The 10377-nt window shown below is 39.6% G+C and overlaps 1 pseudogene; it reads right to left on the bottom strand.

Moving 5' to 3' along the window:
- Window positions 1-8824: 8824 nt before the first annotated feature.
- Window positions 8825-8942, bottom strand: LOC145071822 (5S ribosomal RNA; annotated as a pseudogene).
- Window positions 8943-10377: the final 1435 nt, after the last annotated feature.

Here is a 10377-nt window from a genome sequence, read left to right on the forward strand (position 1 = left end):
TATCTTCCTAAACTACCCATATGGTAGTTTACTAGTAATCTAACTGGGACGTATGAACATGGATGTATACCCTTGCTACCTAAGGGCATTCGATGAACTGGAAGGATCTTTTATGACTATATATGTACACATGATATATAATTAATATTTAAACGACCTTCGGACGAGTACCCGATATCCTATCAGACCACATCCAAATCGAGGAAAAGGAAACAAGGTGGATAGCCTTCCTAAGTCTTTTAAACATTACTTATATAACTATACCTATAGAGGCATGCAATTTATAATATAAAAGCATAAAATAAGTTTTGTAAAACCTTTGAACATAATCATTATCTAAGAAAAGATCGACTTGATGTCGATCTGTAAAACGGTTTGAAGGCATGGGTTTGATAAAAACAATTTAGTATAAAGAAACATTTGTTTGAACCACAATTGTAAACTTATGAGTTTACGGCCGTGAACTCATACTTATGTGTCCATTTGATGTTTGATGCTCTATAAGGCCCTAATAAGCATTTCTACTTAATGGCTTGGTCTATGGAAGATTTTAGGGCATAATATAACTCCTTTTAGGAGTTTACGACCCTGGGACCATATTCCCTTGGAGATTACGGCTGTAATCTCCCTTGGGAGGGTGTTTATATTGTTTTCAAGTCTCTAAATTAACTAGGAACTAAACTAGGCTTTTGTACTTGGCTTTAGAAGAGTTTATGGCACCATTTGGCACCATTTTATGGAGTTCACGGCCCTAGAACCTTTTGGGCTGTGAACACCTTACTCTTGGTGTTCTAAGTATGTTAGCTAGTCCTAAACTCATTAGGGTACATGTCTAAATTCAAGCCTAAGCCTTAGGAAGTGTTTGTGGCATCAAAACACCCCTAACTAGAGTTTTCGGCCCATGAACCATTTGGCCATGTGTTTGCGGCCGTGAACACCCCTAGGTGTTGGTATTTTGATTGTTTTGGGTCTTAGACACATCAAGGTAATGTGCTATGCTAGTCTCTTGGTTAAATGAAGGCATTTAGGGCATTTTGGCACTTAAACATGGAGTTCACGGCCCAAGAACCTCCTTGGGCGTGAACTTACTTTCATCCTTGTTTCTAATTGATTTTGGTGTCCTAAACATGTAATGGAGGCTTATAGTTTGAGTTCCAATGCTTTGAGGGGCATTGAGACACTTTTGGCCCTTAAAATGGAGTTTACTCCCCAAGTGTTCTTGGGTGGTAAACTCCCATATCTTGGGGTTTTGGTCCGATTTTGATGTTTCTAAACACAATCTAAGCTATATAATATAACTAGATCGAAGTACTCACAATTTGGGATTAAAACTCGAAGATCCGTGAGAGAGAATTTGGCTTTTCTCTAATTGGAAATGTAACTAATGAACTATTTTGGTTCAGATTTCTATATATAGTCCTCAGATTTTTGGGAGAAAATATTTTTATTCTCGGAATGAACTTTAATATCCTAGAGTATTGGAATAACAGTGTTGCACAAAACCCTAGTGCATCCACTCTCCTGATATCTCCTTAAATGTAAATCCTGAAAAACTGCCAAACTTATACCAGAAGTCTGATTTTTCACTGTAACTGTTCTACTTCTATTGGCTTCAAATGGTTTGTATAGAATGGAAATTTCAGGTTGTCACACGTGTGTGGCCGTACACACAGGTCTGTGGCCGCACACACCTTATTTAGTGAGTTTAGCCCGATATTGTGATACTAAACACTCTCCAACCCTTCCTAAGACTCATATCTAGATTATACTAAGTCCAGAGCACCCATATGGAACCACAAGATTTAATAAAAGACAATGAACTCAAGTTTTAGTGTTGAAACACATTTTAATTACATGGGTTAGAAGTTTCGGGTGGTCACAATTTTACTGATGATTACAGTGGATATGGATATGTCTACTTAATCAAGCATAAGTCAGAGACTTTTGAAAGGTTTAAGGAATTTAAACAGGAAGTCGAGAATCAATTAGGCAGGAACATTAAGATGCTTCAATCTGATCGAGGTGGTGAGTATCTTAGTTCATATTTCCTCGACTATCTTAAGGAACGTGGGATTATCTCACAATTGACACCTCCCAAGACACCACAGTTGAATGGTGTAGCTGAGAGGCGTAATCGAACCTTGGTGGATATGGTTCGTTCCATGATGAGTCGAGCTTCTCTACCAATCTCATTTTGGGGGTATGCCATAGAGACTACCGCCCATATCCTTAATTTGGTCCCTACAAAGAAAGTTTCCAAAAATCCTCCTGAGATGTGGACTGGTAAAGTACCCAAACTAGACCACATCAAGATTTGGGTTTGCAAGGCTTTCGTGAGACACGAGACTCATGATAAGCTCGAACCTCGAAGTGAGAGGTGTATTTTCATCGGCTACCCACATAAATCCTTTGGTTACCTCTTCTACAGACCTAGTAAAAATGTGGTCTTTGCAGCTAGGAGGGCTGTCTTTCGAGAGAGAGAGAGAGAGAGAGAGAGAGAGAGAGAGAGAGAGTTTATAAGCCAAGGAAACAGTGGGAGGCAAGTTGACCTTGAAGAAATTCAAGAGTCAAATGGTGAAGGAACTTCAAACCCTAGCACTCAACTTGAGTAGGAAACTCATGTTGAGCCAATTGACAAGTGTGTACCTCTGAGGCGTTCCACAAGGGTTAGGAATGCACCTGAGCATTACTACGGATTCCATATTACTGTGGAAGGTGATGCACTTATCAGTGATGAGACACTGATAGGTTTGGGTGAACCTAACAGTTACGCGGAAGCCATGGCAGGCCTTGAGTCAGCCAAGTGGAAAGAGGCAATGGGAAGTGAGATACAATCAATGTATGACAATCAAGTTTGGAACTTGGTTGAGAATGTACCAGGTCGTAAGACTGTATCGTGCAAATGGATCTTCAAGAAAAAGACCGACATGGATGGTAATGTACACACTTATAAGGCACGACTAGTTGCGAAGGGTTTCTCACAAACTCCGGGAGTTGATTATGATGAGACCTTTTCTCCAGTGGCCAAGATTATGTCTATTAGGGTTCTGTTAGCCATAGTCGCATTCCATGACTATGAAATATGGCAAATGGATGTCAAAACCGCTTTCCTTAATGGAAAGTTGGTTGAGGATGTTTACATGAGTCAGCCAGAGGGTTTTGTCAATACAGAGTACCCTAATAGAGTGTGCAAGCCTGAGAAATCCATTTATGGATTAAAGGAAGCACCTCGCAGATGGAATCTTTGCTTTGATTAGAAAGTCAAAGAATTTGGATTTTCTAGGAGTGAAGATGAATCTTGTGTATATGTCAAGGCTATTGGGAGTATAGTTAGCTTTTTGGTATTTTATGTGGATGACATACTACTCAAAGGAAATGACATCCCAACTCTGCAGGAAGTTAAGTCCTGGCTTGGGAAGTGATTCTCTACGAAGGACCTAGGAGAAGCTGCCTATATTCTAAGGATAAGGATCTTGAGAGACCGGAGTAAAAGACTAATTGGACTTAGCCAGAGTACCTACTTGGATAAGGTGCTGAAGAGATTCAACATGCAGGACTCCAAGAAAGGAGAGTTACCCATCCAGAGTAATGCCAGATTGAGTAAGACGCAAAGCCCTAGTATTGAGGCTGAGATATCAGAAATGAGTCGAATACCTTATGCTTCGGTTGTAGGATCGATGATGTATGCTATGACGTGTACTCGATCTGATGTAGCCTTTTCCTTGAGCATGGTTAGCACGTATCAGGGGAACCCTGGAAAGGAACACTGGACTGTGGTAACGAATATCCTCAAGTACCTACGGAGGACTAAGGGCTGGGTCCTTACCCACGGTGGGAGTGAAGACTTGAGAGTTGTAGGGTATAGCGACGCTAGCTTCCAGACTGATAGGGATAATTTCCGCTCCCAGTCAGGCTGGGTCTTTCCCTTAAACGGAGGAGCAATTTATTGGAAGATGTAACATCCCGATTCCCAGGTATATTATTTTATTCTTTTATATTGAATTTTTGGAGAGAAACTCAGCGAGTATGAGCCCCGACTCGCCGAGTAGGATTGCGATTGGAGTGGTCTGATTAATAAGGGACTTGACGAGTCCACGCTGTTTAATGAAACCCTAATTTCTCGGGTTTGTACCCTATTTAAAGGCCCTTATGGCCGTCATTTGTGGCCACCAGTCCAGTCAGAGAAACCCTAGAGTGCTGGAGTGTTTTTGTCACACCCCAAAACTGAGAACGACGGAAACGTTCTAGGGTGGAGGACGTCATGTAATGTATCATAACAATGCAAAGTAGTAAACAAGCAACAACATCATCCATCGCATTAATAGTATAAATTTAAGTTACAAGTGTGTTCTTTCATAATATACAACAATAAAATGAATAATCAGAATAAGACGAGTCTGGACTGCTCTATCTTCACAAACCTGGTCGTCGTACCTGTCTATTTGTGACCTGAGAATACAACTTATTTTGAAAGCAAGTATCAGCCAAACAGCTGGTGAATTCATAAGTATTAATGTGTCTTTGATTTGTAAAACTTCTAATGAAAGTCTTGACATTGTTTTGAAAGAAAGTCGTATAAGTATGGAAATGTTTGTAAGTAATGGAAAATGTTTGAATAACCCTAGAAATCCCTATGATCCGTATAAAAGAAGTCTTCTACCAAGGCCCTACTGTTTTGAAAGTAGTCTTCTACCAAGACCGTACTGTTTTGAAAGTAGTCTTCTACCAAGACCCTACTGTTTTGAAAGTAGTCTTCTACCAAGACCTTATTGTTTTGAAAGTAGTCTTCCACCAAGACCCTACTGTTTTGAAAGTAGTCTTCTACCAAGACCCTATTGTTTTGAAAGTAGTCTTCTAACAAGACCCTACTGTTTTGAAAGTAGTCTTCTACCAAGACCCTACTGTTTTGAAAGTAGTCTTCTACCAAGACCCGACTGTAATACTATTATTATTAATATAAGACATTATATCCTTTGGTACTAGGATACTCAAATATAATTAACGTTATAGGTTATGTGAATAACTCACAAGATAAAGGTAATAATAATATTAATAACTCAAGTATTATCCTTTTGTACTAGGATAACTAACAGTGTTAACTTAAGACATCCTTAGATGTAAATTTACCTCTGTTGCTAACAGCTGGGTGTATGAATAGTTAGTCCCTTAAAGTATACCTGCAATGGTATCAACCGTAGACATCCGTAAATGTGCATTTACATATGTAGCTAACAAGGTTCTAGGAATGGTTAGTCCCACAAAGTATCCTTTGGTACTAGGATATTGAGTCCAATCTATCTCGTCGATTATGTGATTGTATCACAAAATAAAGATAAGAATGAGGATTATATAACATAATCTATACATATAAAATGTAATAGTAACTCATCATATATTATCTATGTAAAAGTATCCATGTAAGAGTATATGAACGTATACCTTTGCTACCGAAAGGCACTGAACTGACTGATTAGAACTATTATGTCTATATATGTACACATGATATATAACTAATATTTAAACGACCTTCAGACGGATACCCGATACCCTACCAGACCACGTCCCAACGGGGAAAAGGAAATAAAGCGGGTTAGCCTTCCTAAGTCCTTTAAACATTATTTATATAACTATACATATACATGCATGCTTTTAACGAGGTATCTATGTAAAAGTATCCTGGCAAGTGTATCCAAGTAAGTGTATCCAAGTAAGTATATCTCTACAAACAACATGTATTCGTATGGACTCATGAATGAACTGACTCTGGTGTAATTCCTTGTAATAGGAATAGCAATTCGTATCTCCTAACTATACCTTTAATAGTTACTAGAAATGTACAAGTATCAACAAAGGTATACCTTTGCTAGCCAAAGGTACTGAACTGACTGAGGGCACTTTTATGTTTACATATATATACATGATATATAACTAATATTTAGATGACGTTCGGACGGATAACCGATACCCTACCAGACCACATGCCAACGGGGAAAAGGAAATAAAGCGGTTTAGCCTTCCTAAGTCCTTTAAACATTTCTTATATAACTATACATATACAGGCATGCATTTGATAATATAAAAGCATAAAAGGAGTTTTGCAAAACCTTTGGAAAAGATTTATATTTAAGAAAAGATCGACTTGATGTCAGTTTATAAAACGGTTTGAAAATATTTTGTTTGAATAAACAGTTGAAGTATAAAGAAAACCTTTGTTTGAAACATATTTGTAACAGTGTTTGAAAAGAAACATACAGTGTATAAAGCAGTTTGATAAAGAGTTTTAAACATATAAAAACGTTTAAGAAAGTCCTTTGAAGAAATCTGTTTGGTAAAACAGCTAACGTATAGTAAATCCATTTGCATGTTAGTTATTAATCACATGTGATTGATATAATAACTAGCATGATTCAACTTGTATTCCCCCCATAAATCATTTAAAAACATTTAGAAACATTTAAAAGGTTAATTTAAGGGGTATGAACTCACCTGCAGTGAGCGGGTCGGAAGGTAGTGTCGGACAAGTGCTTGGTGTCAAGTGAAGAATTAGACACACACAATGATCCTAATTACATATGAAGACATATGTATATAAACAATTAGTGATTTTAACACTAATTAAACATCTAAAAACATCCTATTTCGAGGAAAACACTTTGGTCAAGTGCTAGGAAGCTATCGGGTTGCAACAAAGGAGTGCGAAGCCTCATGCGGGAGTTTATGGTCCAATGACCATCTTTATTGGAGTTTACGGCCCAGGGGAGTTTACTACTGCCCGTAAACTCTCCATTGGTCACCAAAAGGGGCTTAAAACTCTAAGGGCTTAAGTGGTTAAGTGCTCCAAAGCTTTATACAAGTGTTTGGGAGGGTTTAAGGAACTAAAATGACCTTGTTGGGTGTTCACAGCCCTAGGACCACTCCCCCATGAGTTTACAGCCATATACGCATGGTAAGGAGTACCGTTTCGTGAATTTTGGTCCTTAGGTCAATGGGGTAAGGTTCTATGTCACAAACCAAAGCTTACTAAGGTGTTAGCGTGTCATTTGCACCCTAAGAAGGGGTTTACGGCCCTAAGACCAAATCCCTTGGTGTTTGCGGCCGTAATATAATATGGACCATGGTATTTTGTGCTTTCAAGTCCCATACACATTAAGGTATGAGTCTAGACTAGTTTCACAAGGAAAGGAAGGGACTAGGGCACACTTTTGGCCATCAAAGAAGGGTTTACGATTCAAGGTGTTCTTGGGCCGTAAACTCTTTGATCTTGGTTATTCCTTGTGATTTATTAATGTATAGACATATAATAAGCCCTATTATACTCTAAGATAGAAGGACTTATGATTTGGGATGAAAGGCTAAAGATCCTTGCGAGAGAATCGGGTTTTTCTCTAGTTGAAAATGGAACAAATGAAACAAATATGGCTAAGGGCCATATTTATACCCCTTGGGGTTTTTGGTCCAAAAATATCATTTGAGCCCAAAACTCCAAACTCTTAGAGTTTTGAAACTTTATAAGATGCACATAATTCTATAGGGCATCCTCTCTCCCAATATCTCCTAAAGTGTTAATCTTAATATGCTCAAACTTTTTCCAAAAGCTTGACAATTAGCAGTTGTTGATCTGACTTCGATTGAAGCGAAGGGTTGTCAATCGATTAGAAAATTTCGGGTTGTCACATCATCCCCCCGTTAGAGGGAATTTCTTCCCGAAATTAGAATTTAGGTAAGGGAGTAGGCATGAATAATTAAGCAAGCACGTGGGGGAAACTTCCTAATCGATTGGTTATCGCGCTCATAAGTGAATTCGGGTCCTCGGTTGGTATCCCAACGAACCTTTACTAATGGGAGGCGGCGTTGGTTCGTCCGCTTAACCTCTCGGTCGATGGTCACTACAGTTCTTCCACGAATGCGAGGCTCTCGTTGTTCTCGATCTCGTCGAGTGGGATTACGAGAGTCCTGACAGAATGGTATGTTTTCAAGTTTGAGCCGTGAAGGGAGAAATGTACGTTACTGAGTTCGTGGTGTAGGTTGGTTTTGTGAGTTACGGGAGCGATTCTGACAAGAATCTTAGAGGTCCTAACTAATCTGGATTTGGCTTACCACGCATTCCGAAGCGAATCAAGCATTCACAGAGTGAGATTTCCAAAAGGATTTGGCCTCTCACTTGAAATTCCAAGGTTTTCTTCCTCTTGCTTGTCTTCCCAGTCAAGGGCCACTCCCTTCTGAGTCAAAGTCATAAGAGGTTTCGTAATCCGCGAGGATTTCTGAATGAACTCTCGATAGTAGGTCAGTCAGACCTAGAATTTGGCGAATTCCTGTCGGCATCCTCAGCGTTGACAAATTGTCAGAAGTTTTGATTTTTAGAAGGGTCCTCAAAATTCCCACATCACTAATAGTGTGCTTTAGGAACTCGACTCTTCAATCTAAAACTCGCATTTAGAGAACTTTGCGTAAAGTTTCTTTGATCATAATGTTTCCAGGGTTTGTTGTGGATGCTCTTTATGATTTCCTTCTTATTACGAGAGTAGATAAGTAAGTCATTTATAAGGACAATGACGAACTGATCCAAGTAATAATGGTGTACCTTATTCATTAAGTTCATGAATATTACGGGAGTATTGGTCCTATCCGAGAGGTATCACTACGGACTCGTAGTGTCCGCATCGAGTTTAGAAGATTGTCCTCAGGACACCCTTCACTAACACGCATAACTAGTGATATTCGGATCTTAGGTTCATTTCTGAAAGGTAAGTCGTTCCTTGCGGTTGGTCAACTGATTCATCTATGCGAGGCAGAGAGTGATGATTTCTAATGGAAGTCCTATTGAGGTCTGCACCACGAGGACTTCCCAAATGTCACCCATACTAGTACTACTCTCGCTCAAGCATGCTTAACTGCGGAGTTCTGATGGGATCCGGTGCATTAGTGCTGGTATGATCGCACCTCTTAGATTCTGTCTTCGTGAAGAATAAGACCGGAGCTCCCAAAGGTGAGAAGCTTGGTCTTTTCATTCTGTTGTTGAGTAGTCGTTAAACTGTCCGGACGGTTCTTGTATCATTTTGATTCAGGCCAAGAAAGGAGTTATTATACATGAAAACTTAGCTCATACATGTTATGATATAATCAAGACGGGGCGGATAATAAAATGTGCGATTCTACTCTAGTCCCACATCCTAACGAGGAAAAGAAACTACGTTAGAAATCTCACATTCTATTGTCTACCAGGTCTTCGTTATATATAACTCGGGAATGTATGAGCGAGGAAAATCATGACAATAATCTTCTTACGAATCTTTTTCGATGAACTAAGATTTCCTAGTAAAGGCTACTATTGAACCTGGATGTACGTCGATCGCTCAATGAAAGAGTAAGATTATGTTCTCGAAGGTTTGACCTACATCCCTATGATGCAGTCCTAGTACGGAATGGAAGTAAGTTCGTAGACTAGTCTCAAGACGTTTGTCGTTCGCGCCGAGGTACTATAGGTTGGTGGATAATATGATCCAACCACTGAAAGAGACTTGGAAATGTCTCTGGAGTTAAATTACTATAGTCCAATGACTTGACTAAAGCATGTTTCAGATAGACTCCAATGAAAGTATGATGAGAGTATTTGAACAAAAACGTGACACGGAAGTTAGCTGACTGTCAATATCATCGATGTTTAAGATGTAATAAGTTCAGGGAAAATTTGACCTTGAAGAAGGTTTTACATCATAACCAGAGTAGCAAAAGTTTTGGCCTCATGAAGGCCTAACTAAAAGTACTTACAGTAGAAGGCAGTTTCATAGAAAATGCCACATAGGACATAGACAGGAACACGGTTCTTTTAACACAAGAAAGAAAGCAAAGTATATCCTACTGGTGACAATCATCCCTCTGGTGATGTTCCGTATCAAGCAGGTGTATTTCGTACACCCTCTGGCGTACTCGTAGTTCTATTACTTCGGCTCGTGATTCAGCCAGTGCTTGAAGCAGGGTTTCATGGTCTCTTTTAGATCTCTCACGAGCATCTTCCAGACGAATGGTGTGAAGGGTATGCATTGTCGCATTGGCGACAACTTCTGTAATTTGATGTAGGGTTGTCCTGCCTTGAATCTCATTTCGGGCCACTCTGCGGACCAGGATTGGCAAGATTTTGTCTGCTGAGCCCCCATTGCTCAGGTCATAAAAGCTTCGGTCTCCATTGAATGGCATGGGCTAATCTTGTCCTTGGCTCCATGTTTCCAAGCATTCTACCCAAGGAGGTGTCGGGCCATGAAAAACTGGATGAGGGTTAGGATTTGGAAAGGGAGCTGCCTAGGATAGGTTCTCAACTTCGGGTTCGGAGTTGTCATTATCCGTGAGGTCTTCAGCGTGGTGATCATTCAAAGGGATAGG

Source organism: Lactuca serriola, chromosome 8 (assembly GCF_051521515.1).
Source record: "Lactuca serriola cultivar US96UC23 chromosome 8, Lser_US96UC23_V15, whole genome shotgun sequence".
In the NCBI taxonomy this organism is placed as follows: Eukaryota; Viridiplantae; Streptophyta; class Magnoliopsida; order Asterales; family Asteraceae; genus Lactuca; species Lactuca serriola.